This window comes from Dermacentor variabilis, chromosome 6 (genome assembly GCF_050947875.1).
Source record: "Dermacentor variabilis isolate Ectoservices chromosome 6, ASM5094787v1, whole genome shotgun sequence".
In the NCBI taxonomy this organism is placed as follows: domain Eukaryota; kingdom Metazoa; phylum Arthropoda; class Arachnida; order Ixodida; family Ixodidae; genus Dermacentor; species Dermacentor variabilis.
Window position 1 is genome coordinate 184,848,359 of NC_134573.1, and position 22,784 is coordinate 184,871,142.

The window sequence follows — 22,784 nt, forward strand, 5'->3', positions numbered from 1 at the left end:
ATGTCGAGTTGTATTTTACGTGTACTGGTTACGTGGTGTACAAGGGTTCTGCAAAAGCCGTATTTCCATAATAGTAAATTTTTTGAGATTCATGTGTAACATATCAATTTTGTCTAAACTTTCAATCCAAGCATTCCAAAGTATTAAAAAAAAACGGAATTGCCATGTCGTGCCTTAAGTCTTCTGCTTTCACTCGCACATACAGCATGCGGCACGCGGTCACGATGTTATCGCCCTTGGACTTCATACGAAATATGAGGGCGACGGTGACGGCAGGAATGCGCCTGGAGTATCTGTATAATTGCTATCGCAATAATATGATAAGAATATCCGGCAACTGAAGCGTCCCACGGCCAAATACTTTCCGCAAAAGAAGTAACAAAATCGAACTTTCACCACGCGACGATTCGCTGCGCCGCAACAATGTTTTTTTCTTTCTTTTTTGGGGTGGGGGCACCGAAATGAAAAAAAAAAAAAACGCGAAGGCGAGTATGTTGGTTACAATCCAATGCTTACTTTGGGCACCTAATGTGTCTACCGAATGAATATCGAAGAAAACGTGAGACTCTTGGTCCACCGAGAACCATACGCATAGTGCTCATTATCCTACACCGGCGAGACAAGGCTGGGTTCGCTACACTATCCTACACCGGCGAGACAAGGCTGAGACTGGGTTCGCTACGGGTTTCTAGCTCCGAAAGCTTCCACTCACGGTGTCATTGACACAGCGTTCTTGTAAACGATGGCCATGACAATATTGTGCTACTTATGTCTCAGTGTATAACACTCCACTTTCCTAAAATAAATTTCCCCTCTCTCCCGCTAACACGAACAAGAGACCTCGTATGTTCTACATGCGTGCCCTCAACGGTCACAATATTTTTCTTTAAGTGCAGAAAAACGCGAAGGAGGGCACATTATTATGCGATTGAAGATAAGTATAGCGTAGTTCTCTATACGGATTGTGCAAGTACGCAGACTTGCTTGCTTCGGATATTAAATTGTTAAGTTTTTTTCCCTCGCACGGTCATCGACACAACGCCCCATGCAACAAGTTGGTCACATGACCATTACATTACTCATGGCGTTACAGAAGAAAAAAGCGTGCGGCCACGTTTCTGCTCGTGAACTTATAACCACCTTCCGACCAGCGTGTTTCCATATGCAAATAACCCGTTGTGTTGACGTCTCCGCACTCTTTCCCGCCCAAGACAAGCAAACGTACGTCCTGTGGGCCATTAGCAAAGCCACAGAACAAAATATCGCCAGCTGACGCTTTAAGGCGCAGCGGAAACAAGGGTGCATAAAACCCAACTCTCATTTTGCCCTTTCTCTCTTTTCTCTCTAGCGCACGCACTCTCGAAACACATTTCATTAGGAAACACGCTCGAACGGCCATCACACATGCACGCAAGGCGCACCACCGCATGCAGCGCTGCAGGAGGCGGTACACAGCGCGCAGACGCGCGTTCTCACAACAAAGGCGAAAGCAGCGCCATCTCATCGCCTCTGACATCAAATTTGCAAAACCCTAGCGCCTTTCGAGCTTGCTTTTTTTTTTTTGTTTCCTCCCACTCTCTTTCTATTGATGCTCTCACTTTAACTTTCACTATTTTGGTACTATTTTCCGTGTTCAACGGTTTGCTTCTTGGGCTTTTCATTGCAGCGTCTGTCGATTTATTTTTTTTTTGAGGGGGGAGGTGGGGGGGGGGGGGGCGTCCTAGCTGTTTCGCACTCGTTTTTTCTTTCCGTCGCCTTTGTGCGTTCGAGTTTACTTCGATTGCGAGCATACTGAAAGGATGTTTCTCGGGGAACGGTGCGTGTTTGTATGCGTACCGGCCCACATGGGTTCTCAGACCGCTCAGCCTGTTGTCATGGCAACCACGGGCGCCCACAGCTCCAGCGCTCTCCACATCGCCTCTGCCGAGCAACGCGTTAACATTTGCTCAACTTTGCGCCGTGCGCCGTGTCGTCGTAATATTCTAATTAATCGCTTGGTATTTTGTGTAGTTACCTGAAGAGGCAGCCCGTACTCTGGGCAGTAAGCGACATTAGAAAAAAAACAATGAAACACCACTCATGGTGGGGAATGCGCAAAATTACTTGATCTATAGCATTTTAGGAAAACTGCTTTCGCGAGCTAGGAAAATCAATTTTGATTGATGTACTTGAACAATACTGGCGACAGGTAGTGCAACATGGGAGTGTTAGGTCTCAGCAACTACGTGTAGGGATAGCAGTCCGTGATCAAATAAAAATCCCAGGACAAAGAAATCAAATCGTTGCCTTGTCAGCAACGAATGCTGCTGTATATATCTTTTGCTCTTACCAAAGTATTGACAACTGCCATACACGGCATGCAGCTAAATCAGGCCTTGCTCCTGCGTTGGGCTGACTGCTTTGCTGTAGCTTATAGTCATCGCATATTTAAAGATTTTGCACGTTTCCTCAATCAACTGCGCATATAACGTGAACTGAATTATACTTGTATTTACTCATATACAGCCATTCATTAAATCAAACGTCAACGAGAAAGAACGACGTCTAGTTCCAGCTGTTGGCTGACGAGGATGCTCAACAAGAGACCGAAAGTATCCGATTCATTTACAAATCTTCAGAAAATATTGAGCATTTTTATTAAGATACAAAGAAAACGTGGCAAGCAGTTTGATTTTGTAGAAGCTCGTTGCGTGATTGCAGTTTTGGAGAGTAGACTTGCTTACAGATTCCGACTCGGGTATACAGTGCTGTGGCGTGCTCAGGATTACTGTACCGAAGAACAGATACTACAACGCTGGAAAACTTAAGGTGTTGCCACCTGACATCGTAGTCGACGCGGTGTTAAGCCATCACCATACGCAATTTCCACTCACGTACCCGAGCTTATCAGTTACTTAACAGAACTTATCAGGACACCAGCGCTCATACAGCCTACCTGTTTTTTCTGTGTGGGTGCTTATTAAGTACACGCTGCAAGCCTGAATACGAGTTATCGGGTACGTAGCGACTGATAAACAATCGATAGCTCGCCTCGGGGTGATTCCAGTTGTTTCAGGAGACCTGTCCTCTTTAATATGACGTCGAACATATACCTCTCTTGACCGCATTTAAATCGTTGAAACCCTACAGCATTTTCTGAGACGAAAATTCTGGTGTCATTATGCTATCGTTCTCGGGCGCAGAAAACAATTTGAGCACTAGTGTAGTTTTGGAAGCGCACCCGTTTGAGAGACTGCCTGCAGTCCTGCTCTGCTCACATGTGCGCTCCCGTGCGTGCAGTGTTCATTGTCGTCCAGATACGTAAGCACGTAAGCACATGCTGTACTTAAATTACACATCATTACACACCACTAGCGACGCATCACCCAAATCATCCCGGTAAGCAAAATTAAGCTCGCTGCGTCTCCATATCACCGTCTAATTCTAGTGAAATGATACCTCCTGCACTACGACAACGATGCCTACGCTGTACCGAATAACTCCTTAGTGCCACCCGACCTTCCTACGTTCTCCGGTGTTATTTTCTCTTCGTATCTATTCTGTTTCCTAATTCACCAAGTTTCAACATTTATCTCCCGGCGACATATCGGGAACTGTCCATCAGTATTTCTTGCCTTTAAGCTCATCTACAATATATTTTTTTAAAGTATTACCCTATTGTCTTCCCTCTCCAAGTAACGCTGCCGTCCTAGTATCTATCAACGTATACCAAAAGCTCACCGTGGTCTTCAGTTCGATTTCACCACTCTTTGTCGGCTTACTCATTGCGGCACCACATTTGAGTGCTGGCATAAAATACGAATGCAACGACATTTTTTTCCTTTTCATTATATCAGTATCTGATGTTCACCAATTTTGTTCGTCTACCAAATGACCTTAAACGAATTCTTATGCTGTTATTCGCAGTAGACTCTAAACAAATCATAGTCTGCGTCTGCCGGGGTTAATCGGACAAGTTAAGTGTATTCGTTTGGATGTCTCTAGCGGCTCGCTAGCACTAATAAACCCGCAGCATGTAAAATCCATTTCCAGGCTTCTGAACTGCTTTGTTTTTTATTTCAAATAAATTGTCAAGCTCACAGCGTGAGAAATGCTTTTGGCGCTGGAAGATGCAACCGAAACAGAGGGGTTGCAGAACACACGTACCACACACGTGTGTCCTGTACCCCCTCTGTTTTATCCGCGTCTTGTGGTGAGAAAATAATTTCGCAAAGCATAACCAAGTCGCCCAAATTACCACTTTCAGAGCTTGACTTAGCCCATTCAGGGGGAAATTACTACGATCTACGAAAAATAACTATCACAATGAACTTTCCGTTAAAGGAATCACGTCAGCTTTTGATTTACGTAGCGCTGAAAAGGAATGATAAAAGACAAAGCTTGTTTCAAACAAGTTACGCCGCGCCAATTTTGCACATTGATGTTTTTATTCATTTGGTTGGTACCGAAGTGACTCTGATTCGATTCAACTAACTTCTTAGGACTGTATATAATAATAACTGTATTCCATTGATAGTCATTGCAGTCAGTGAACGATTGGCTTCAGTCGATTCAGGAAGAACGAAAATAGCACGAAACGTATGATGCGGCGTCTCACAATATATTCAATGCGCCTTGCTACACTAAGACCTGACCGCTTGGCGAAGTGCGCCGATGCCATTTTTTGTCTCACAAGGAGCTCCGAGGGTAATGAATTCAGTGATAAAGAACAACACAAATTGCAAGTTCAAAACATTCCTATTTAACATATTCTAAATTCCGCAGAGGAGAGAGAGAGGCAATGCGCGCTTTTCCTCTTTCCATTCCCCTTTTTTCGTACTGCCAATGTAGGGTAGCAAACCGGGCGCTTGGCTGGTTGATTGCTCTGCCTTTCCTATCCTTGCATTTACACACACACACACGCACATGCACACGCACACACACACACACCCGCAGAGGTGCTGACTCACTCGCATCGAGAAATGCCTGAAGTGGGTTCAGTAAAAGAAGGCAAACTCTGCTCTGCTTAGCTAAAATTCTGCTGCAGTTAAATGGCATTACATAGCCAGAGCGAGAATACAAAATATTGCTGCGTTCACGACATTGAGAGAGACAGAGTGACAGGGTAAAAAAAATGGAGGCAGGTTAGGTTTTCAAAAATGATGCATTACGTGAGGTTCATTGGCATATTTTCTTAAGTCATTTTCTGAGTTTTATGTCGCCCAGTCATTCGTGTGAAAACGAGACGGAACCCATAACAACTCCACGCGACTACCGCCTAGGTCAAATGAAAAAAAAAAATATGGCACCATAGGAGTGTACATGGCTTACCACAGTGACAGTTTGAGCGTGCTGGTAGTCCCTAAGAAGGTTAATGAAGCGCGAACGACCTATAGACGAAAAAGGCACATATATGTACACACAGACACATGCGCTAGCCTGTGTCTGTGTGTGTGTGCCTGTATGTGTATGCGCGCGCGCCTTCTTCATCTGTGATCGGTTTTCGCTTCGTTAATGTTCTGATGTGTGCGGAAGCGCTTCGGCAAAACAAAGTAAATAGGTGTAAATAGGCGTAAATATAAAGAAAGAGGCTGGGGATAATCACATATAAAGTCATAATAAAGAAAAAAAAACTTCGGTGAACCATTTCTATGTGTATCTTGCATACATCTGTGGCCATCAGTGTTGGCAAATGCACGTGCACCGGCCATTTCTACATTTCATTTAAAACCACATATCATTGTCCCTATACGTTCCTTAGCTTCATTGTCTTGTTAACTTTGTGTAGTTGTGTCTGACAAAAGATCGAGCACCTCTGTTCTGTTTCCCAAAGCGTTGCTAACTACCAACAGTCTGGCAAATTCAGAGCTCCAGCGTTCAATATCAGCCTTATAGTATGCTGCACAGTTTTAGGCAGAACAAATGTGGAGGGACAACGGCGATGCAAAAAAGCGAAAACCAGAACTAAAATAAAGATAACGAAAGAGAACGCAAGAAAGATGCGAAGAATAAAACACGCCGAGGGAAGCGTGACCGCGGAAGTGGGACCACGCCTTGTCGACCGCAGCACATCGGCGGGCAGTAAAAAGTACCGGGTCGACGAGACCGGCATTTTACGATCCTTCCATTGCCTCGTCGTATTTTCCCGAGCTGTCCCCTACCGCCGTCCAAGCTAATCCCGAGCCAAGAAGTTCCGGTCTCTATTGACCCGAGTGATCAGACGGGTATAGTCCAGCCATGAGGGAGCGCTTGTGTCAATGAACAACGCTGCAAAAACCAACAACCATTACTTATTTGTTATCTCGTCTTGTGCGGAAGGCTGTATTTTTCTAATTTGTCTGTGAGCTTCCCAATACTCTTCCCTTCATGATAGTTTACCGACTGCTTCAAGAATCACAGCAGTCCAATCTTAAGGTTTATTTGAGCCTCCCCCCAGCAGTTTGCCTGTCCTTTAGCGTTTTTCCCCATCGATCGCAAATTCTAAACGCAATACAAGGCTACCATTGTGTTCTTAATTGGTGGCAGTTATCGAAAGAGATATCATATGAGAGATAGATATGAGATATGAGAGAGATATGTGGGCTCGGTAGCATCGCCCGGAGCACTATGACTTACTTCATACTGTTTTTTGTACAGATCCAGCTGGGGTTACGTGGATGCAGCGCTGGTTCCTTCCCTGCCTCGGCAAAGGCGATGGCGTCAACGGCGCCGATGACATGACAACCCATTTCCACTGCACTGGGCGTTTTGCCAGCATTGATACCGACGTGCTCACGTCACATGGATTTAGGGCCGGCTGAGTCACGCCTGGATCGCTCATTTGGCTAACCAGCGACCCCTGGAACCTGGAACATCGGTGGACCAGCTTAAAAGAAAGCCCAGCAGCCGCGCGCAACTCAGTGGGCTCTGTAGCATCACCCGGAGCACTATGACTTACTTCGTACTGTTCTTCGTACAGGTTGGTAACAAATGACGTTTTTGTGCTTGCGTTAAGAGCAATTATGTCTGTCTGTTAGTGCTGCCGAGCCCACAGTGCGCACTGCTATGTTGTTTGGAATCATTTCGCGTCATTCTCATGGTACTGCAACGGAGTGGTGACGTAGAGCAAAATCCGGGCCCCGATAAACTAGATTAAATATTGCGGGCTGTAACTGAAATCCGAACTTCGCACTCGACCTTAGAAACTGGTCTAGCAAATGTGCAGCAGAGGCTTTCACAAATTGAAGCGACCCTCTCGTCACTCAGGCAATATCACGAGAAAGTTGATAAGTGTGAGGCAACTGTGCACGCTATGCGCAGTGAAGTTGCCCAAATGACTAGAAAAATTGATGAGCTGGAAAATAGGAGCCGCCGCAATAACCTCGTCATATATGGCGTGAAAGAGCACGATAAGGAAAATCCTGCAGCCTTGGAATCGTTTCTAACAAAAGATATACTGCATAATATTCTAGACGTTCAGGTCAGAACTGTGGAACGCGTACACCGAATTGGCTTAAAAAAGCCTGGTCGAGATCGACCTAGCATACTACGCTTTTATGACTTTACCGAAAAAATGACAGTACTTCGCAACTGTTACAAATTGAAAGGAAAGAAAATTTCAATTTCTGAAGACTTTTCCGCTGACATCCGTGAAATACGCAAAAAGCTATGGCAAGCCGCGGCAGGTAGTCGGGACAACGGCGATAAAGTCAGCTACATTTTGACAAATTAAGGATTAATGAAGACCTGTACGTCTGGAATAATGATCAGAAAAAGATGGAGCCATTACACCGCTCGAAGCCCCACGTGACAGCGAACGCTAGCACTTCCAATGAATGACAATCAGAAAGTACTGCACGGCTGACGTTACTGTACTTTAATGCGAGCAGCATTGTCAATAAACTTGAAAAATTTGAGAAACTGCTGCTGTGTTATGCCCCAGATGTAATCGTAATTACAGAGACGTGGTTGAACTCGGATATCCATGATTCTGAGGTGGTTCCTCCCTCCTATGCATTTCTGAGCACAGATCGAGACGGTCGTGGTGGAGGCGTTGCTATTGCTGTTAAGTGGCATTTGTTTGTCCACCGAGAAACCGGCATTACTGATCATGAGAGCGTCTGGTGTACAATAAAGGTCAATGATGTCAATTTACTAATAGGTGGTGTTTACAGGCGACCAAGCGCGCCGGACAGTTACCTTGTAGAACTGTACGACTTCTTTATAACCATACCAACCAAAGAACGAAATTAATTCTAGCTGGAGACTTTAACTTAGGGGGCATTGATTGGGATACCTTGTTAATCGGCAATAAAGAAGTCAAAAGTTGTGATCTTCTTTTTCATATCATGCAGACTTTCTCGCTAGCTCAACTTGTGCATGAACCAACTCGCGTCCAAGGGCAAGTGTGCTCAGTGCTAGACCTTGTTTTTGTGTCCACATCTTTAACCCCTGAAGTTAACATAGAACCGGGTATATCCGACTATAAAATGATTTTACTGACGGTTGACGATCTTGGCACGGGTGCAAGGCCCTTTAGTACTAACACCAGAATTTTGGTTAAGGATTACACAAGGGCTAATGATGAAAGCATCATTGATTTTTTAGGAATTATGGAAGATGATTTTGATGATGGTACGTTGGTCCATAGGCCAACGACCTATGGTTAAAATTAAAAAATGGGATTTCGCACTGTGAAAGTAATTTTATTCCCACCAAGCTTAAAAAGATAAAGCGGAGGTCGCCGTGGATTACAAGAACTATCATACACCTCAAAAGAAGGGTTCAAAGGATGCGCAAGAAAAAACATAATCCCACTATGGTTAGTCAGCTTTCACGAGAACTGAAAGAACGGTTAAGAAGCGCGAGAGATAACTTTTTTTCTAATACTTTACTTGAGTTCATGACAAATCAGCCTCGGAAATTCTGGCGGTATCTGTCAAAACCGGAAAGTCCTCCAATCAAATTGGAAATTGCCGGTATAGTGGTTGAGGATGCGCGTACCATCGCTAACTCATTCAATTCACATTTTCAGTCGGTATTCTCCCGTGCCCACGCCCCTAATATGCCCTTATCATAGTATGGCTCTGCAATGCCTGAAATCCTGATAACAGAGTCCGGCATTTTGAATTTGCTGCTACAGATAGACATTAAAAAATCGCCTGGCCCTGATATTTTATCAAGCACTTTCCTCAAGCGATACGCGGGTCAGTTGTCCCCCTTCCTGCATAAAATTTTCAGTGCATCACTTGAAACGGCAGTGCTTACCGCGGACTGGCTGTGCGCAAAGGCCGTGCCAATTCATAAAGGTGGGAACAAGCAGCTTCTTGACACATACAGGCCAATATCCCTAACCAGCACATGTTGCAAACTAATGGAACATATAATAAATAAAGCTATCGTAACTTTTTTGGAAGAAAATAACCTATTATACTTCAGACAACACGGCTTCAGGCAAGGGCTTTCAACTGTAACTCAACTTTAGAAATTATACACGACTTTGCTGTAACAATCGATTCAAGACTGCAAGCTGACGCAATTTTTGTCGATTTTTCGAAGGCATTCGACCGCGTTCCACACAGTTTACTAATCTTCAAACTCAAATCAATTGGTATTAATGCCAAGACTGTTTCATGGATCGAAGCCTACCTCTCGAATCGGTCCCAGTTTGTTCGCGTAAATAATACTGAATCGGACTATCTTGACGTTCTTTCTGGTGTGCCACAGGGATCGGTTCTGGGGCCAACTCTTTTTTTCTTTTATATATTAACGACTTGTATACATGTATGGAACCAGGGGTTACAATAAGGCTTTTTGCGGACGACTGCGTCATATACACAACTGTTGGAACAGCCGATGAACAGACAAAACTTAATAAGTGTCTACGAAAGACTGTTGCCTGGTGCGAAAAATGGGGCATGCAAATTAACACACAGAAAACCAGGTGTATGACTGTAACACGTAAGAAAGAGCCCTTAAATTTCACATATAAACTAAGTAATACTTCCTTGGAATGAATAGGCTCATTCAAAAATCTAGGTGTCACAATAACAAGATCGCTGAAATGGGACGTACATATCAATAATGTTTGCGCACGCGCGTTCAAACAACTCGTATTTTTACGAAGAAAGCTAGCAACAGCCCCCGCCTCGGTGAAATTAACTGCTTATAAAACTCTGGTTAGGCCGATATTAGAATACGGCAGCATAGTATGGAACCCGCATCAAAAGTATTTAAAAGTGGCATCAGAAAAGATCCAAAGCAGGGCGCTCCGATTCATATACACAAAGTATTCAAGGTACGACAGCGTAACTGCGCTTCGCACACAAGCAGGCATACCGACACTTGCCGATCGGAGGAGGTTGGCCTGTTTGAAGTTCCTTTACCTTCTTTACCATGACCTGATAAACTTAACAAAATCTGACTACTTGGTGCCCCCCGGACGTCACTCCAGTCGAACTAACCGTGATAAATGTATCAGACCATTCTTTTCGCGTTGCGACACACTAAAATACTCATTTTTCCCTTCAACAATACATCTGTGGTATTCGCTGCCAAGTGACATCGTTTGCTCACAATCTGTGCATTCATTCGTGTCGACACTCGAATTGCACTTCGAGTCATTATCGGAATGATGACCGCATTGTGGTCGTCTTGGCTGAGCGTTCCTCAAAAGTTATCAATGACGTATTGCCATGCCCCAACTTCTTTCACATGCTGGTGTCCATATGTTCTTTCGTACTTCTATGCGCTTGGTTCTTGCGCACGTCTGATAATATACATTACACTGGACACTGCTTGTACATTACACGGCACACCCAAATGCAATTATCCTGTGTTAACTGCTTCTTACACTTTACATGGCGTACGCACTGTATAGGTTGTTTTTGTTTCCTTGTATTTACTTATTGCTGACATGGCGCGTCGATTGTAACCATTGCTTTTTTGTTTGAGTTTGCTGCAAACCCCCTGTATAACAAAGCGCCTGTATTGTTTGTATGTCCACTCCTGTATGAGCCTCTCAAGGCTTACAGTATAGATAAATAAATAAAAAATAAAATAAGGGGCAGGCGAGTGAGAAAGAGAAGTGGTAAGAGAAAAGCAGAGGTGAACCAGGCTGCGGCCCAATTGATTAGCCTGCATTGAGGGAACGGGAAAAGGGGACTGAAAGATGAAAAGGAAAAAAAAAAGTTGACAGTATACGTGCACATACACGCAGCTCCAACTTCAATGCTACCTGAAGCAGATAGCGTGGCTCCTTAGTATACCTGTAAAAGACGGTGACAAAAGTGACTTATTTAGCTGTTCTGTACTGTTGATCGCCGCAAAGAGCGCTTTTGCCTTCCGTAAAAATAGTTTCACGAAATAACATCTCATTGGAGTACTCAAGGAGAAAGCAAACTGTCAGGTCAATTGGAGACAAATGTTGCGACCAATAATCTGCCACGCTTTTAGTGCACATGAGTCGAATGATGAGAGCAAACCCACAAACTCGGGACGCAAGAATGGCGCTTTGCGTGATGGTGCAATCGCACGCGCGCATTTTTAGAAATAAATGGCAAAATGAAGGAAGGATTTCTCAGGACCTCTCTTTTCAGCTTATTTGTATGTTCCAGCAGATGACATTTCCTGCTACTTTCTTTTTGCATATTCCTTCTGCACAAAAAGACACACTTGTAAACGCACACTCTCCAATCAAGATAGCTGTTTTATGTTGCGAATCTATAGCATAGTGAAATAAAGAACGCGATATTATGAGTGGAAAACACAAATAGTGACTTGCAATAATTCGTACGTTAGCCATATTTCTACTGAATTCGAATAAATCATTTGGTCATGGCATTATATCGCACCGGAAAACTCTGTTCTTGAGTGAAGAACTTTGTTGTGGCAGTGATGAAGTTTTCCTCAGGGAAGCGACAGCTTATAAGTCGCATCCTAGTGGCTGTAATGCTAATGCACATATATGACCGAGTCAATAGCGTAACATATGAGATTACCGTACAGAAATTGTGCTCTTGCTCTCTTTTTCCGCCCTGAATATGAGCTCTGTGAAACACTTGCTGCCCTTTTTTTAGACTCCGTCAGTGGGTGGTCGATCCACAGAACCGCGTTTAAGCAAACAGAGCATTGCTCAGAGATTCTTCTCGCCTCACCACGAGTTCAGTGGCCCCCACAAATAAAATGGGGGCATTGTGAAAATGGTAGAAGAAATAGTGGACGTACAAAGGCCCAAAGAATAGCCCATCTGGCCCTTTCAGGTGCACAATCGTTTTAAAGCCGAAAACACAATAGGTGCCCGTTGCTTTATGTCCGTGGGCCTGCGAAGACGTTCCGTTTCATGTCTACAGACTATCCAGCAAGAAATAAAAAAAAAGAGCGGACGCCCTTTCGACTCTCCTTCTCCACAAACCTTCTGTCTGCCTGTGTGAGCTTTGCCGTTTCTACATTACGGCGTGATCATTCTCGTGGCAAGCAAACGGAAATGGGCGGATCAAATTTCCCGATACTGTTTCGTTTTTATTTCTCAACTCCCCCTCGGCCTGCCGTGCCTATTACCGGCGCGTGCACAGTGTCCCTATTGTCGAGACTGAACTGGGATCACCCGGGGAAAGCCGCGCTAGGGGCGGCACAATGTCAGCCTCATGCGAGCACTTTCCCCTCGCCGGCTGTGCACCTCCCTCATCCAGGCGCCCGCTTCGTTCGCTTTCAACGTGTCCCCATAAAGAAATAGGCAAGCACGAAGTGGAGCGGCGCGCCTTTTGTGCGACACCTTCAACGCGCAGTTCTTATAGAAACAAGGCAGCGCCATGGCGCGACCGTCTCCCCCCTCCGTGCACCACAAGAGTGTCAATCTCGTGCACGCTCGCCAACGGATGGCGGCGCGGCTTCCACAAATCCCTGAAAATTCTTTCATTTGTCGACGCTCACACCGTGGTATGCATTTCTGAGGCAGCAATGGAGCCGACCCTCGTTCCAGAAGTTATACTCCGAAAGAAAGCTAGCCCAGGTCGCTCACCGCTGGGAAACCTGGGTTTCCCCGAGTATGGTATCACCGCGGCGCCATCAAAATTATCCCCTCACAACGCTCGTAAATTAAACATTTTCGCCCGTTGTTCGACGCTAAGATGGAAGCTCCGTTCCTTGCCAAGATGTGTTTAAATTAGGCCGTGCTTTATCTTCAACAAATCTAACCTAGTTATATTCTTTTTAGTACTGTTCCTTCAATGACAACTTGTTCAGGGCTATATATGATGACTAAAAAAAACCTTCAGGACGATATTAATGCGTATTTCACAAAAGATGCTAATATCTAAATTTTTCTGCTTATCTATAAGTGTTTGTCGTTTTTTCAACGTTCATATTTACGCATAGCTTTGCCGACTGCTTTGCTCTTTGTTATGTGCTCCCAAAGCAATTTTTTACTCATTATTACTGTTATTTGTGTAATGGTATATGCTGCTCGATCAGCCAACCAGCCACTCATTGGCCCTCGTAATAACCAGTTGCAGTTTGTAAGAAGATTTTTTTTTTTTGGTAGTCCAGATTAGCTTGCTGGCCCATTGTTCGAGAAACTTCGAGAACGATTCGGAAGGGTTTCGGAACTCGGGCCTACTTCAAGCATTTTGCTACTTTTCTTCTCTGAGCAGTGGCTATCATTTACTACTTTACGTGCATCACACCCATGAACTGGCACTTACTGTCTACATTATTTCCCGCACCATAGCACGGTGAACAACTGCCCAATTATGCCTTGTTAAAACATGGACGTCATGGTCCCAAAGCTAGTGATGTCAAAGCGCGTTGCGTTTTGTTAGCTTGAGGTGTTGCATGCTCCAGTGAATTTACGACTGGAATAGATCGACTAAGTTTCAACTCTTAATTCCCGCCTCTCGACGATATTTGGACTCCTGCAAATATTTCTCCTTCGTTCATTTCCCCAGTCCGAATGGCATACGAATTTATTTTTTTTCTTGGCTACCTACCTTGCTTATCGCAAGTATAGTTGAGATCACTTAGAAGATTCTTACTGGTGCTCGTATTCTGTTCGTAATTATTCCTGAAGGCATAAAAACAAACTACGTTAAAGCCAAAATCTCTTTTCTGTCGAGATAATTTTGATTTCTCGCCTTTACTTTGCTTCCATTGTGTGACTGTAAGTATACGGTTAGTAACATCCAAAGACGAACGACGCCAAGCAGACATATGTAGTTATAATAAATAGTCTCTTTTTGTAGTGTTGTCTGCGCGGCACAAAACAAAACAATCCAGTGATTACATCAGTCCTGTCTTCATTCTCTGAGGCCTCGTTGCTTGAATATCGAGTGATTCCATGAAGTCCTCCTCTGAGTCTCCATTAAGTTCTAAGTATGAAGCCATTGTACGTTCCCAAGATAACACATCTTTCCCTAACTACGAATATTCTTTAAGCTTAATACCGCTTGAATCTATTCTGCCTTACAAGTATCTTGGTGTCATCATCATCATCATCAGCCTGGTTACGCCCACTGCAGGGCACAGGCCTCTTCCATACTTCTCCAACTACCCCGGTCATGTACTAATTGTGGCCATGTTGTCCCTGCAAACTTCTTAATCTCATCCGCCAACCTAACTTCCTGCCGCCCTCTGCTACGCTTCCCTTCCCTTGGAATCCATTCCGTAACTCTTAATGACCATCGGTTATCTTCCCTCCTCATTACGTGTCCTGCCCATGCCCCCATTTCTTTTTCTTGATTTTAACTAAGATATCATTAACTCGCGTTTGTTCCCTCACCCAATCAGCTCTTTTCTTATCCCTTAATGCTACACCTATGATTCTTCTTTCCATAGCTCGTTGCGTCGTCCTCAATTTAGGTAGAACCCTATTCGTAAGCCTCCTTGTTTCTGCCCCGTACGTGAGTACTGGTAAGACACAGCTGTCATAAACTTTTCTCTTAAAGGATAATGGCATCGTGCTGTTCATGATCTGAGAATGCCTGCCAAACACGCCCCAGCCCATTCTAATTCTTCTGATTATTTCAGTCTCATGATCCGGATCCGCAGTCACTACCTGTCCTAAGTAGATGTATTCCCTTACCACTTCCAGTGCCTCACTAGCTATTGTAAACTGCTGTTCTCTGAGTTACTAAGCAAGGCAATATCATCAGCGAATCGCAAGTTACTAAGGTATTCTCCATTAACTCTTATCCCCAATTCTTCCCAATCCAGGTCTCTGAATACCTCCTGTAAACACGCTGTGAATAGCATTGGAGAGATCGTATCTCCCTGCCTGACGCCTTTCTTTATTGTGATTTTGTTGCTTTCTTTATGGAGGACTACGGTGACTGTCGAGCCGGTAGAGATATCTTTCAGTATTTTTACATACGGCTCGTCTACACCCTGATTCCGCAATGCCTCCACGACTGCTGAGGTTTCTACTGAATCAAACGCTTTCTCATAATCAATGAAAGCTATATATAAAGGTTGGTTGTATTCCGCACATTTTTCTATCACCTGATTGATAGTGTGAATATGGTCTATTGTTGAGTAGCCTTTACAGAATCCGGCCTGGTCCTTTGGTTGACGGAAGTCTAAGGTGTTCCTGATTCTATTTGCAATTACCTTAGTAAATACTTTGTAGGCAACGGACAGTAATCTGATCGGTCTATAATTTTTCAAGTCTTTGGCGACCCCTTTCTTATGGATTAGAATTATGTTAGCGTTTTCCCAAGATTCCGGTACGCTTGAAGTCATGAGGCATTGCGTATACAGGGTGGCCAGTTTCTCTAGAACAACCTGCCCACCATCATTCAACAAATCTGCTGTTACCTGATCCTCCCCAGCTGCCTTCCCCGTTTGCATAGCTTTCAAGGCTTTCTTTACTTCTTCCGGCGTTACCTGCGGAATTTCGAATTCCTCTAGACTATTCTCTCTTCCATTATCGTCGTGGGTGCCACTGGTACAGTATAAATCTCTATAGAACTCCTCAGCCACTTGAACTGTCTCATCCATATTAGTAATGATATTGCCCGCTTTGTCTCTTAACGCATACATCTGATTCTTGCCAATTCCTAGCTTTTTCTTCACTGATTTTAGGCTTCCTCCGTTCCTGAGAGCATGTTCAATTATATCCATATTATACTTCCCTATGTAAGCTGTCTTACGCTTGTTGATTAACTTCGAAAGTTCTGCCAGTTCTATTCTAGCTGTAGGGTTAGAGGCTTTCATACATTGGCGTTTCTTGATCAGATCTTTCGTCTCCTGCGATAGCTTACTGGTATCCTTTCTAACGGAGTTACCACCGACTTCTATTGCACATTCCTTAATGATGCCCACAAGATTTTCGTTCATTGCTTCAACACTAAGGTCCTCTGTACACATTATTTACTCTTTTTTATGGTCCGTACACATCTTCTACGTAACATCCAAATTCAATCACATGCTCTGTTACATAAAACTAAACTTTTCCGTTGCGTCATTGTTAGTAAAAAAGTTATCTGTCACTTATGGTGGTCTTGTACTAGACTACGCTTCAACCATATGGGACCACGGCCAGCTAACACCTTTCAAAAGCTCGAAGTCGTTCAGAGTCGCTTGGCACGTTTCATACTCTCCAACTATCGTCGAACATCCGGTGTAACTATCATGAAAGCTAACCTTAGCCTTCCTTGTTGTTTCTTCCTTGTTGTTTGTCGCTTAGCTTAGCAGACGATGGGCCCAGCTGAGCGCGCTTTGTCCGCATGCGCTTAGCCTCAGACTCTTTCCAGCCGCGCCCCGTCATACGGCGCCGACGCACGGAAAAGTCGCCGCTCGCGCACACCAGTTAAAGATTTGGGCGCCTGTACATCTCTCTTGCTACAATACGAAGTAAAACAAAAAGGCGCAGGCATTCACTTTGTATGTTTTATTATTTTCTCTATACTTTAATTCGTCTATTAAAGCAACATAGCAAACAAATAACTGACGTCGTCTCGAATAATTCTCGAAGTCACGTGTCGCTAGGAGTGACATCACAGCAAGGCCATAGCAGCACTTGTGCAATTGACGTCGACACTCAAGCTGGGAGGGCGGCGCCCGCGAGACGGGCAAGCGGTTACCCGCCGCGGTTGCTTAGTGGCTAAGGTGTCGGGCGGCCGAGCCTGAGGTCGCGGGATTGAATCCCAGCCACGGCGGCCGCGTTTCGATGGGGGCGATGGGGAGACGTTAAAGAACCCCAGTTGTTGTAAATTTCCGGAGTCGTCCACTACGGCCAGCCTCATAATCAGATCATCGTTTTGGCGCTTAAAACCCCATAATTCAAGTTTTTTTTTAAGGACGAATGGTGTTTGGTTTGAAATTTAAGTGCTTTTCGCTGTGCGTAGGGATGTAATACTTAGCAGACACTATCGTAAGTGTGCACTTTATGCGCGGCACTTGTCCGCTCAAGACGGCCAGACATGGTGAGGGGCCCTTTGAACATCGCAAGGTGATGTACCTAAATCGCATTACGTGGGTGCTTTTTTATACTCACGCACTGTTGAATTGTACCCGCTTCGGCCACCAAACAAACCGGTTTCGTCGTGTTCGGAAATGGAACGGCAGACGCAGAAATAGTCCGGCAAGAGATATGAATAACCGAATATCCAACATTTGTTGCGCGAAAAAAAAATGAAATTGCAGGCTATAGCCAGGGCATTTATGAGGTCAGCCATTTATCGGCCACTATCAAAGCATTCAATTACTTTTGCACGTGCTAGCAGCTCTAGTTCGCTCTTTGATAAGCTGTAGCTGGCTATAGATTCGTGGAAACTGCGCTGTTCTTATTCGTACTTAGCGTAGCGTGTAGGCGCACTGCCTCCCAGCTGGCGCTTGTGTATGCATTTCGTTCCAGCACTTTTGTCTCGGACGCGCATGGGGAGCTCATTTCTCGAGCTGGATGCAGGCTTTTGCCTTTCCAGCAGCGGGGAAGGGAGCCACCAATTTAATGGAGCTGTGCCTGTGGGCGTCGGGTTATCCTTTTTTCTCTGTGCTTCTTTTTATTAATATTATCATTATTATTTTTTTTACAGTAGCGCCCGTACACCGGGTGGGCACTCGGGTTCCAGCGCGCAACATTCCCGTCTGCGCCTGAATTGAACGTTTACCAGTTTTGTACGAGTTTGCGGAACCACTTTAGTTTTCTGATTTACTCGTGGAAGGACGCAAATGAAGCAACGTGACGTCCGTGCTCGATCACGTGAGCGTTTACATTTCACCAATCTCTTTCAATTAGTCGACTTTTCAGGGGATACGCACAACATGCGGAAATGCTGTGTGGCTCTGTCAATTGCTGTTTGCCCTGCGACCTGCTGTTTGTCAAAAGGTCGCTTTATTTTTTTTTTTTAGCATAATGTGCAGCCGTTTGCCTCTAGTGTATCGATTTATATTGACGGGTCTGGCACAAAATCGGGGAGCAGGTCAGTTGAACCTTTCTCTCGAGTTTATACGAACGGCTTTGAGGACTTCCCACGTGCCCTTGCTGCCTCGTTGCCTACTGACAGCCGTACAACTAATTTGTGAGGAAAAACACTTACCTATTTATAACCAAGTTTTTTTCTTTTTACCTGCGGTGCTGATAGTGGTTTAGATAGTTCTCGTTCTTATATAATTGCCATTCATGACCCAGTATATAGTAAATGTCTTACAAAACCATAAAATTCTAAACGGTAATTTCTAAACCGAAGTTCTCTTTGCTTACTCGCCTGATTTTGGCGTGGCTGTTTATTCGCATGCTGAGTATCTTGTGCGGATATAGTTGTAGCTATACCGGATCTTTCTACGAAGTCTTTAAGCAATATTTAAATATAGCCGTTTTGAAATAAAAGGCGGCTTTCTTCGGAGACAAGCCATCCCTGACGCCGTCAGTGATGGCGACCACTAGGTGGAAATTAGTCGCTAATTCACAAAATTCCATTAATTTAATTTAGAGCTTTTAATTTCAGTGGGTACTCATAATGGGACAATTAAAGCGAGATCTCCGTGCAAGCCAGATCAAGTTTTGTATCTGAAAAAAAAAGAATACCCGCAGAATTGTGGCGCTACGAATTCCCGCTGTCAGAGCGGGCGAAACTGAACCTGGGAGGCTGCAGCGAGCGCTAAGCCGCGCCCCTCGTGGCGACGTTGTGGCATACGTCACCCAGCAGCGGGCAGCCAGGGCGCCGCTGCTGCATGCTCACATTGATATTCAAATATTGATACTGAAATGTGCTAGTGTTATCGAACATTGAGCAACGCTATAGTAGTATTTATCGGATAAAATGTTTCGGACGTACTTACCAGGCGAAGCTTTGAGCAGGCGACTGTCCGCAACTATCGGCAGAGGTCTGTTCTGACAACAAAGAAAAAAAAAGAAAGATCGCATAAGAACATTGATCATGACAGTAATGGCTTCGTTAACACTGGCCGGCTGGTTTTCTTTTCATTTACTTGCATTAATATCAGTACTTTAAATGCAAATACTCTTTCGCTTCGGTGATTGATTTTTTAATAACCATCGCGAAGAAAAGGCAAATTTGCTCAACTGTCTTCTGTTTTTTTTTCGCTGTCTTAGCTATGACCAAGGATAGAAAACTTTTCTCATTCACAGAACGCAGAGGGATTGTGCAAACACTGAACAACGTGCTTTGTTAATACAAGCTGACGGTAACGTTCTTTGTTAATTTTACACTCTGGAGGACAACTTGATAACTCTGCTTTCTCAGAGATGAACAGGGAAGAAAACAAATGGAGTCACCAAGGCGTGACAAGGATTACAAATCAGGACGTCTCGACTGTGGTATTATCAGGAATTAAAAGAAAGAAGCGAACGAAGGAAGGAAATAAACAAAACTCAAGACGACGAAAATCGCCAGATCATCCGAGTGTTAGGACACGGAAAACACAACCATTGGAGCGTGACTACACGAGGTCAATAACTTAGCGTTGCGCCGAATCCTCCAACAAAAGAAAGGACTTTCGAATTCAGGCTTTAAAGCACACCTATATTCTTATTTGCTCCTGCTTTTCTTATTGCGCCATCGTTTTCCTCTTTGCCGGCGCATCTGCTTGTCCGGAGACAAGAAGGCGCCACAAGCTCGCCCCTAGACAAGACGGTCAGGAGTGTCGCGTGTGCCTCGGGAGTGCATCTAAATCACTGCGTAACTGCACTGTTTGTCAAGGACTGGCTTACTCGCAAACTGATACGAATGCGTCACAACGTGTCCATCAATTCGTGGATCAAGTTCAAGCTGCGCAAGGCCGGAGGCGTTTAAGCAGCGGTGGCCTGAACCACTGCTGATTTGTGGTGGCTGCAGTGTGACACACATTTTCGTTTTGCTGCGCAGACAAACAAACAAAAAAACGCGTGCTCTCTAACGCGGGATAAAAAGAAAAATGTAATGATGTCCCAGCATCTGGTTTCGCTTTTTTTGTTAACAGTGATGTGTAGAAAAAGACAAGCGTTCTTCGCGGCGATGTGTCTATATTGTTTACTTTTCAGCAGGAGACATATTGATTTGGCTAGTATGGTTTGAGGTGGCAAATCAATATAAACAAGCAAGTGTGCAAGATAGACACTATAGAAGAAACAGAGACATCCCCAGGGCCGCATTTCGTAATGATTTATTTTGTTTCATTCTTTTCGGCCTGTTTGATTGGCAACACGAGGCCATACGACCGCTCTTACCGGGGTCAACTACTCGGTTGTAGAGGTGGTAAGAAATGGATAGAATCGGGAGGAAAAACGAGAACGAAACGTTTCATGATAAAAAAGAAAGGGAGACTCGCTGAGCTGCCTGAGTTACATGCCTCTATAGGCAGCTCCTCTGCACGGGGGAAAAGAGGAACAAGATGGATGACGATGATGGTAGAGTTGAGAGGCCAAACACGTAATGGGCACTTATATTCATATCGTAGGGTCCAAAGCGGTACGCATTAAACAGCCTGACGACTAGACTTAGATATGTAAAACGATGAAAAGAGCTTGTTGGTGCACGTTCATGATTACGTAGGGCTGAGTTTTACACTGGCAAAAAGATGACGAGGAAGTGAAATTCGTGCGCGCCCTGCTTCCCTTCTTCGTCATATTTTTGCCGGTGTAAAACTCAGCGTAACGCAATCATGAACCAGATTTAGAGTCATGCCAAGCGCCCAATATAAAGTCAACAACTCAGGAAAAGACTCTTTACAAAACACGGGCCTTGACCTTCAATGTTGAGCCGAGTGCAGCTCGGACGTAACTCGTTCTAAGAACACTTAGCCTTGCGAAAGCGCATGCAAACGCGGTAAACGAAGGAAAATTATTACGCTGTGCTCGTTATCTGTCTTCCACGCATGGTAAATGTAGAACTATTCAATCTTGATCTCCACACAATGAATGAGTGCACGAGCCACTCCCAATCATATCCTTCCCATAGGAAATCTTGATGGTAGTTGCCAAGCATTCAGCACGTCCAACAAGGGCGAGGTTGAATAGCAGAGCACGGCCTTGAGGAACGCCCTTGCTGGTATAGAGTCGCGTAGTTGTCTTTGCGAGGAGACGCTAGAACACATTCTATGCTGCTGTCCTGAATATAATATGCAGAGACAGTCCCTGGCGTCCATTCTAGCGCACCTTGACAATAGACCATTGTCAGTTGAAACGATTTTCACATGTCGCCGACAGAAGACATCGCAGCTGAAGGCGACGAAGAGACTACTTCGGTTTTTGAGAGAGGCGGGCATGGACAAGTGGCTGTGACAGTGATGTCACGTATCACGCAAGAGTGACGGACTGTAACTGACGATGTGTATGCTGTGCTATGTCCTCTCTCTCTCTTTCTTCTCCCCATATTTCATCCCCCCATCCCGCTCCCAATAGTAGGGTAGCAAACCGGTTGAGCTAAACTGGTTAACCTCCCTACCTTGCCTTCTCCACTTTTTCCTTCCTTCCTTCCTTCCTTCCTTCCTTCCCATAGGAATATGTGATTAGGAATGTTCCAAGGCACCCCCTCGTCGCCTATGTGAAAGCTCAGAAATAGTTTTGTTTTGTTCTGTTAAACGTGGGTTGTAATGGAGAAATAGACGTAAAGTACGCTCTCTGAGGTAAAGTACGCTCTACTACTTCGTTTTAATATGTTCTACAGCAAAGGAAGAAAGGTTCTTAACATTATTATTAATAAATCATAAACTGGTTTTGTATTTTTATGTCTTTTGCCGTGCTGTGGTGCAACACGCAAACAGTATTATTTCAATGTTCTTGTGCAGCCTTTCCTGCTATGCTATAGCGTTACACGTTAGCTCTAAGAGTAAGAGACAAAAAAATACAGGCCTAACGCACGCTTTGGAATCCTTGTAATGCAAAGCTTCAATCAAGAGTTCTGTATTAACTCTTAGCGCAGAGGCTTGGGCGAGTTGGTCATGGTTCATTACGGCGGTGTCTGCGTAGCGCAGGAAAGTAGAAAAGGAAAAACAGAGACGAGTAAAGAGTGCTCTTCACTCGTCTTTGTCCTTCTTTTCCTACTTTCGGGCGCTACGCAAACACTACCGTGATGCATCAACTCCTACACAACTAACGGCAATGCGCATGACTGTTGTTACTTTCATCACTCGCAGCGTGCAACCTCATGCAATGTGTTTCTTTATTCACCACAAAGGTCACAATTTCATTAGGATCCAATTTTTTGCTTATGCACTACATCGCACGCATCATCAGCCTATTTTATGCCCACTGCAGAACGAAGGCCTCTCCAAGCGATCTCGAATTACCTTTGTCCGGCGCCAACCGATTCGAACTAGCGCCTGCGCATTTCCTAATTCATCACCTCACCTAGTTTTCTGCCAACCTCTACTGCGCTTCCCTTCTCTTGGCACCC

At 44.6% G+C, this 22,784-nt stretch overlaps 1 protein-coding gene across 1 annotated transcript in view; it reads right to left on the reverse strand.

Annotated features, from left to right (window-relative positions):
* LOC142585938 (plexin-B-like) overlaps nt 1-22,784 on the reverse strand; it is a 547,589-nt gene that overhangs the window by 462,952 nt on the left and 61,853 nt on the right. The window contains exon 2 of the mRNA XM_075697062.1: nt 19,231-19,282. The gene's annotated coding sequence lies outside the window, so the exon portion shown is untranslated. The remainder of the gene's footprint in view (nt 1-19,230; nt 19,283-22,784) is intronic.